Source organism: Neophocaena asiaeorientalis, unplaced genomic scaffold, assembly GCF_003031525.2.
Source record: "Neophocaena asiaeorientalis asiaeorientalis breed wild unplaced genomic scaffold, Neophocaena_asiaeorientalis_V1.1 scaffold55, whole genome shotgun sequence".
NCBI classification, from domain to species: domain Eukaryota; kingdom Metazoa; phylum Chordata; class Mammalia; order Artiodactyla; family Phocoenidae; genus Neophocaena; species Neophocaena asiaeorientalis.
This window is the reverse complement of record NW_020175684.1, coordinates 7,096,944-7,106,773: the sequence shown is the minus strand read 5'-3', so window position 1 is coordinate 7,106,773 and position 9,830 is coordinate 7,096,944.

The following is a 9,830-nucleotide window of genomic DNA, read 5'->3' as shown; positions in this document are numbered from 1 at the left end:
TATAATAAGAATTATTTATTACTTATATTATTTACTTATAAATGAACATATTCAAACATACTCAAAAATAGAGTGAAGAGTCAAGAGAAATCCATGTACCCATCACCCAACTTCAACAATGCTCAGTATTTTACCAATCTTGATACATTTATTTGTTCACACTCTGATTTTTTGTTTTGATGTATCTTTTGTTGGAGGAAAATATCTTTATTTGTGAAGACTAATTAAGCTTCATTTTGGGGGGAATTGTAGTAGTTTCATATAATACAAATTAAAGAACAAACAGTTAATAATGTAACGAAGCAAAAAGGATACTAGTGCTTTCCTCTCATTTCGTTGGGGGTATTAAAGTCTTGCCTAATTTACATAATTACCATTATGATTCATTGATATTTTGTATTAATTGTCTCACAATATAGGATTCTCTTATTTTATTCTTGTGCCAGTACATAAGGGAAAGCTGAATGAAAGGGAATGGGAGAAATAGTCAGCTTTTCTCAGAGAATTTAGGAAATGAAACCCAGATTGCACAACATTTCTGCTTTTTTTTCCCCCTCTCTTTTCTATCTATGCCAAGCCTTGGGTATTTGCAGGGTAAGTTGTAATAGAAGATATTTTACTATAATAACATGATTAGTTACCATCATTGGGCAGCATGGAGGTATAAATAGACAAAAATCCATGTATAATCCAAAAATAACATTTCTGTATTTGCAATGTGCTTTCATATCATATTTAACTGAGCATGTGCTGATGTTCTGGGAATTTGGTTGGAACAAAGTAATAAAGTACACCATAAAAATCTGGCTTCAGTCTGCGGACACCTGGCTCCAAGACTGGTGGAAGGGATTCCTCTTTCCAAGTGTTACAGTGAAGACAAAAATCATGACCAACTGTTTCATTTAGAAAGCTCTTCTCTATGTAAATATTTTTTAGATTAAACTACATATAAAATATTGTTTAGAGAATCATCCTCAAATTTATTATCTTATTCCTTTTTTCCCCCATTTTAGAGAGTGATACATTCCTCTTTTACAACAAACACTTGTGCTTTTTTAAAAAAAAATTTATTGGAGTATAGTTGATTTGCAATGTTTTGTTAGTCTCTGCTGTACAGCAAAGTGAATTGGTTATACATATACATATATCCACATTTTTTAAGATTCTTTTCCTATATAGGTCATTACAGAGTATTGAGAAGAGTTCCCTGTGCTCTACAGTAGGTCCTTATTAGTTATCTATTATATATATAGTAGTATGTATATGTTGAACACTTGTGCTTTTAATTCCAAACTTTCTCATCTCCTCTGGAACTATGCTCCATTAAGTATCACTTTTTTTTTGCCTCTATCGAGCCTTCTTACATTTTCAATCACTCATTTAATTTCACCATCACTTACAAATATGATTCACTTCTGAGAAACCAAATCTCTCTATTTCTTTTTTGCCTTTACCAATGAATTTCTTAAATATCCACCTCATCAGCAGTGATGTGGTTTTAAATTTGTTCTAATTTGTTTTCTGTCCCCATCAGGTTTACACAGCATTCTTCACAACCCCCAACAACTTACTATTCCCTGAATCCAGCCAATTTTTCAGTTGTCATATTCTTTAACCTTCAGTATTAATTGACACCATTAACCAATCCACCTACCCATCCTTTCTTTGCCGAAATCTCTCCTTTGTGTCGCTTCAGACACGTTATTATCTTGTTCTTATGCTACTCCTACAACTACTCTCTTTACTTTTTTCACGTGTGATATCAATTTAGATATAGGAGTCCAAGGAACATCTATTCTTTGTTGCTTCCTTTTCTCTGTGTTTTGAGCTCTCCTCCTGGACAATATAATTCCATGGCTTCAACTTTACTTTCTGTGTAAACAGCTTCCAAATCCATGTTTATACTCCTGAATTTTCCTCTAAAGTTCAGTCTCAATTTTCCAATTTCTGGCTTGACATTTCTGTCTGGATATCCTTCTAGCACATTCTGTTTAGCAATTCAAAGAACTGAGCTTCTTGTCTTCCCTTTTAAATCTGTGTCTATCACCATTTCCCATTTTTAGTACAACTACTACCTTGTCATTTAGGCTCAACATATCAAGGTCACCTTTGATTCCCATTGTTCCTGTCTCTTGTCAATACATCAAATGTTAATAGCCTGTCTGAGTGTATATCCATAATGAGTGTCTCTCTCTCTCCACAAATTAAATATCAGTTAATCGCTCACTTCCAATTCCGTGAGCTCTTTTATATTTCAGAACCCTATTACCTTTGACTAGGAACATTGCAAAAATATGTTAGCTTTTCGCTCCCACCTACTCTACCAGGTTAGCTTTTGAAGTCTTGTCAGTTTAATCTTTCTTCAATTTAGTTTTTATAATGTCATCCTCCGGTTCAAATCATCAATAACTCTCTTTTGTTAAAGCAGCAGTTCTCAGCTGGTTCTGCTTACCTCACCCCACCCCCAACCCCAGCTCGGGATCATTTGGCAATATTTGCAGCCATATTTGACTGTCATAACTAGGGCAGGGGGTGCCTAGAGTGCTGTTAAACATCCTACAGTGCACAGGACAGCACCCTATAGAAAAAAATGATCTGGCTCCAAATGTCAATTGTACTGAGGTTGAAAAACCCTGGTCTAAAGAATAATAGATGAATAATTAACTTGTCCTCATCTACACTTCATTTATAACTCCATGGAATTTTTACAATTTTTCCTCTTCTCCATTTCCCACCTTTGGGTCTTTGCTTATACATTTTCCTCCCTCACTGGTGTTTACTTTTCTTACCTTGTCTTCTCATTAAACAAAAATCCCAATACCATCCATCTCTCAGTGTTCAGCTTTATTGCTATATCTTTCATAGGACCCCATAATAATCCCAGTTGAAAATGATGATCCTTTTTTCTGAATCCTGATGAGGATTTTTTGGTGTGTGTCTGTCTTACCATTACTTGCTGTTTAATAGTTATTTATATAAATGCTTTCAATATTTATTAACCTTTACATTTATTTAAATAAAAACTTTATTGAGCTATAATTCACATGCCATAAAATTCACCCTCATAAGTATACAGTTAAGTGGTTTTTAGTATATTCACAGAATTGTGCACCCATCACCACTATCCAATTCCAGAACATTTTCATCACCCCCAAAAGAAAGCCATACCCATTAGCATTCACTCCCCATTTGCTCCCTCCCCCAGCCCCTGACAAGCACTAGTTTATTTTCTGTGCCTATGTTTTAGTATTCTGGACACTTCATATGAATGGAATCATATGATAGGTTGTGACTTCTTTCACTTAACAAAATGTTTTTAGGATTAAAGACTATTTGGGAAAAGCATGATATAAGATGTCTTATCCATATGACTGGCTTTTCACTTTGTAGTTACTGAGCAGTTTATTCAAGACTTTCCTGGCTTGTTTTATTCATCAACCCAGTCCCATTCATTTTTGATCTTTCAGAAATATGTTAATATTTCTTGTTTGTTGGCAAAACACCCTCCCAACCATTTCTTTACCATATTATCTTCTCTGTAATGACTTTATTCCTTTTCATACATTTTTATCAGCAGGGTTTGTAAAGTATTAGAGAAAAATATGTGAACAAATCTGCCATCTTTACAGAATCTTAAAGGCAATAAAATTATCCTTTCTTGTTCAAATTTTCAAGTTCAGCTATGGCATTTGTGGAATAGTTAATGCCATTAGTCAGGCTCTATTAACTATGATTTATGTTAAACCATGGTTTATGTTAAAATTGGGATCTGACAAAAATGAGTGTCAAGTATATGGTGTTGATGGATTTAATTAGGCTTCTCTGAGTGGACAAAAATACTTAGAGCAAGAATTAAAGTGTCTATAAAGTATTTGTATCTGAGGATCTTGCTAATATAACCAAATTGGGCTTGAGGTTAGTACAGAATAATGTGTAGTCTGCGTTCTAACATTTTATTTTATTTTTTTATTTTTTTGAGTATAGTTGATTTACAATGTTGTGTTATTTTCAGGTGTCCAGCAAAGTGAATCAGTTATACATATACATATAGCCGCTGTTTTTTAGATTCTTTTTCCATATAGGTCATTACAGAGTATTGAGTAGAGTTCCCTGTGCTATACCAGAGGTATTTATTAGTTATCTATTTTACATATAGTAGTGTGTATATGTCAATCTGTGTTCTCCCATTTTAAAAGAAATGCAAATTTTAAACTTTTAACTGTGCACTCCATGGCTTCTTGAGATCATTTGGATTATTGGGGGGAAAAGCATTTCAGGCAGAGGGAATATTAAGCACAAAGCCCTTCCTGAACAAGGGTCTTGCTGCTTTGTTGAAAGAATAGTAATGAAGCCAATTGAGTTAAGGTGGGATGAAAGAGTAGGGGGAGATGTAGTCAGAGAAGAAATGTGGATCAGATCACATAGGTCTCCATATATCACGGTAAGGACATTTAACTTTTATTCTGAGTGACCTGGGGAGACATTGAAAGTTGTGAGTAGAGGAATTAGATTATATTTTAATAGAATCTCTATCTCTGCAGTTTGGAGAATATGCTGAATCTGGAAAAACACATAAAACAGGGAAGGCAGTTAGGGGGTGAATGTAATAATACAGGCAAAAATAATTGTGTCTTGGACTGGGTTGATGTGTGATAAACAACCAGATTCTGGATATGTTCTGAAGATAGAGCAAATAGAATTTGCTGACAAATTTTGTGTAGAGTTTAAAAGAAGGAAAGACATCAAGGAGGATGCCTGAAGTGGTTGGTTGATAACTAAAAGGATGGAGTTGCCACTATATATGATGGAAAAGACTGGAGAGGGACAGGTCTGGAGTTTGTGGGAGAGGGGATGATAGGTAGTTATCAGGAGTTGGGTTTTAGTCATTTTGTTTGAACTGCCTTCCAAGTGGATTTGTTGGGCAGGCATTTGGAATTCAGAGGAGAGATTCTGATTGGGGGTGTAAATTTAGGAGTCATTAGTGTGTGGATAGTACTTACAGCCCTGAGACTGGATGAGATCAACTACAGGAAAAGTGTAGATGAAAGAGAAGCAATCAAGGACTGAACTCTGGAGCACTCCAGAATCTAGACATCAGGAGATAAGGAAGAACTGGCAAAGGATGCAGGAAAAAAGGCAAGTGAGCGTGGAATCTAGCTCTTCATTAGATAGTGTAGGGACAGGAGTCCTACGTGTTTGTTCAGGTTGTATCCTTTTCTAGCACCTCATCCACAGGAAGCAATAATCTGTATTGACTAAATAAATAAAACAATGTTGTCACTGCATCGATAGCTGGTATATGAAGCAGAGAACAGAGAGGAAGAGTCTTCCTTTTCACATCCACGTGTCTCTTCCAGATGTCCTCCTGTTATTCTAACACTGGTGGCTCTAGCCCTGAAAGGCAGCAACTGGTAATTCCTTTATTCTTCTAGATCACGCAGGACAAGGTGTTGTGGGGACCAGCTTCTCCTGTGCTTCTTCTAAGACTCATGGAAGATAATCAGCCTGCGTGTGCATTCTCAGGGAGGAAGAGAGGGCTTACATCTTTTATTCTATGCTTTCCACATTTTCTTTTCTCTCGGTCCAACACACTGTCCTAGTTGATGCTTTTGTGTTTTGGAAGAGAGTCACTTATGCCCTCTCAAAGAGACATCCACAATTGCATCAGTCTTCTGAGCACTCAACTTAGCACCACTTGCAGCACCGAGTACCCCAACAAAGAACCCCATGAGTCATTTTCATCCTGTTACTCTGGTAATATTGTAATATGGGTAGAACAAAGTGATTTCCTTGGTGATGCCTAGAAACTGTGTATGTTGACCTAGTTACAAATGTTCCCTGCATGGTGCAATACTACACAGCATGGAAGATTTTTTCGAACATATATTTTAGAGTAAAATGATATAATGAAAAATAAAACTCAGAATTTTACTTTCAAAGTTTTTGCCAAAGGAAAAAATAACAAATTCAATTCATGAGGCTCATAATTCTCAATAAAAAGGCATAGAAACTATAAGAGAATACATTTTTGAGCTTTAGTTTGCAGCAGTTCACATACTACTGTGACCATTCTTAAAGTTGTTGGAGAGATGGTGATGACAAATATGTTAGCTTAGAAATAAGCAGTGTATTCAGGCCATGAACTGACTGAGGCAGATCTAAATTTTGAAGGAGAAAAAGCAAAGCAAACCAAAGGAAATGTTATCTTCAGAAGAACCAAACCACTGTCCTTCTTCAATTGCTTGCATTGTTATGAAGATGTCAAGTATCCTTGTGATCATGGCTTAGAACATCCTTCCACTTACTGCTTTAAAAGTTGCTAAAGTGTGAAAGTAAACGACCTAGAGCAGTGGGATAAGGATGGTGTGAGGGAGGGAGACGCAAGAGGGAAGAGATATGGGGACATATGTATATGTATAATTGATTCACTTTCTTATAAAGCAGAAACTAACACACCATTGTAAAGCTATTATACTCCAATAAAGACGTTAAAAAAATAAAACAACAACAACAAAAAAGATATTATTTTGCTTACCAAAAAAAACAAGAACAAAAACTAGATCTGGATTTCTAAATCTACATTAGTATGTTATTGAGCACAAGAATGGTAAATGTGTAAAGCATGTGTCAAATTTCTCAGTTAATCCCTTCACTTCATAAAGGCAACTTTCATTCAAGGAGTCCATAATGAGGGTGAAGTTGTACATTGTTATCTTACTAATTTTGATTTGCAAATTTCTGATGATCAACTTTACATAAATACATGTAATATCATGAGACAAATATGAGAAATAAATATTTATTTTTCTGTAGATCTTATGCTTTCTAAAATAGGCTGAATGGTTTCCTTTCTCCGATTTAGAAAATGCATTGGGGTTATATTTTAAAAGTAACACTTATGCAATTGGTTACCAATTCTTGATGAAATCTAAGAAAAGAATGGAGCATTTGCATTAGGTCAAAATGATTTTCAAACTTCCTCAAGGTTAATCAAACTTAATCAAAGAGTCTTCTGTCAAATGAGATGCAGACTGAATAAAAGTTCCCATATAGAACAAAATCTTTTTGTGTTTACTTTACACTAACTCATATTTTAATTTATCTTCTCTTCTATACTTTGTTACAAAGTATTCTCAAGCTTTTGGGTCACTCTTAAATTCATGCATGTCAAATATTGTGCTAAAATTCTTTCTTGGATGATAGTTACAATGACTTAAAAAGCCATTTTTCTTTGGTTTTCTTTATTGTCATAAAATCAATGAAAAACGTCAGAAGTTTGGGTTATTGGTTGTCCGAACAAAATGCAATAGAGTGGGTGGCTTAAACAACAAAAATTTATTTTTGCACAGTTTGGAAACTAGAAGCCCAAGATCAAAATGTGGGTCAGCTCTGTTTTGGCAAGAGGGCTTGTAGATGTGTGCTCACATAACTTTCCTTGGTGTGTTTATTTAGAGCAATCTATTTTCCTCTTCTTATAAAGCCACCAATCCTATTGGATCACAACTCTACTTGTATGAATTAATTTAACCTTAATTACCTCCTAAAAGCCCCATCTCCAAATACAATCACAATGGGGGTTAGGGCTTCAACATATGAATTTGCGGGGGACACAATTCAGTCCATAGTCCCAGTGGTTTAGTATCCTGCACAATGTTTCAGTTTCTACAAGCAACATCTACAGAACATGTACTCTGTACCTGACACTGTGCTAGACCTGGAGTGTTATAAAGATGAACAAAAGAGTCTTCTGCCTAGAAGCTTACAGTCTAATGGGTGAGATTGACGTGTATACCCACAAACATCATAATACCATGTGAGAAGCAAATAGAAATGTGCACATACTAATTCACCAAAAAATTTCTCTCTATACTGTAGTTCCCATCAGTATATCTTAATTCATTATATATATATATATATATATATATACACACATATATATCTATATATATATTTACATAGTAGAAGTCCATTTTTTTCTGCTCTGACCTCTGATATAGCATGTATTGTCCATTGAGCCACAAGAAACCTATATTATGTTTTAGGTAGAGCATTTTATTTATGAGCTGCCTTAGGATCTTGTGGGAGAATTTTTGCTTGTTTCAGTGACTGTGGCAAAGGCTATCCTTGTTGCATCATTTCTCTTCAATCTTTTCTCTTCTTCGATATATATCAGTATGATTTAGAATGCTTAGATGATTGTCACATCCTTGAAAAGTTAATTCATTTCCGCACCAACAGATAGGACTGTTTTTTTAAAATTGAGGGATAGTTGATTTACAATGTTTTGGGTGTACAGCAAAGTGATTTAGTTCTTTTTCAGATTCTTCCATTATAGGTTATTACAAGAATACATTGAATACAGTTCCTTCTGCTATTCAGTAGGTCCTTGTTGGTTACCTGTTTTATATATAGTAGTGTGAATCTGTTAATCCCAGATTCCTAATTTATCCCTTCCCTCTCCTTTCCCCTTTGGTAACCATAAGTTTGTTTTCTATGTCTGTGAGACTATTTCTGTATTGTAAATAAGTTCATTTGTATCATTTTTGAAGTTCTACATATAGGTCATATCATGATATTTGTCTTTTTCTGATTTACATCACATAGTATGATAATCTCTAGGTCTATCCATGTTGCCACAAATGACATCATTTCATTCTTTTTGTGGCTGAGTAATATTCCATTGTATATTTGTTCCACATCTTCTATATCCATTCATCCGTCAATGGACATTTAGGTTGCTTCCAAGTCTTGGCTACTGTAAATAGTACTGCTATGAACATTGAGGTGCAGGTATCTTTTCAAATTCGAGTTTTGTCTGGATATATGCCCAGGAGTGGGACTGCTTGATCATAGGGTAACTCTTTTTTTAGTTTTTTAAGGAACCTCCATACTATTCTTGATAAGACTGTTTTTAATTGGAGTTGAATCACTTGGCACTTCTGAAGAATATTTTCTCACAGATTTTTGAAATAAAATTAAGCAAGCGTTAACATTTTGCAATTGTGTCAATTTCTGTTTTGATGCAAAATGAAATTATGTGTGTCCATACATCAGTGTATTATGTAATTTATGCTTGGTACCCCTTTCATTGGTCACAAATAGTTCTGAAATTATTGGTATCAAGAGTGGCCAAAAGACCACAGTTAATACACTTTTGAAACACTGTTTAATATTGATGCCACTATCAGACCTTTTCAAGGCTGTTCTATGGTTAGTTTCCCAAGTGAGGCTGTAAAAGGTCAGGAGTACCCTGAGTTTACAAGCATTAAGCCTGGCTTTGTCCTACCAGCTTCCTCAGTACTATTGTAAGTGTCAGGGTTTAAAACTCTTTCTATGTGTTTTGCCCTTTTATTTATTTTAGCCGGTGGACACACCTTTTCCTTTTTAAACTGGTATGTCGATTGCCTTTCCTTGTAATAACAGTTGACATAATCCTCTTGAGCTGAAAGAAAACACTATTAAGGGAAACGCTGGCTATTTCCAACTTTCTCAGACCTCTGTAAGGAGGAATGCAGGTCTCTACCAGGATCAGGTGGAGACAGAGCTACCAATGGGTACAATTAAGAATTTCAGGTTCTCAGGCAGAATTCTCTGTGCTTGGGATTTACATCTTGACCCCTAGCCTGGGATGCTGAATTGGAACAATAATGAGAAATCATTTTTTTCACCTGTTGGATTTGCAAATATTTTAAACAAGCAATAACAACCATCGCTGGCAAATACTCAGGGATGTGAACGTTCCCTTACTTCGGTGGTAGGATTCCTCAACTATCCTGGCACCAATTATTTGAATTAAAATTACTATATATTATATAGCAATTCAAGTTCTT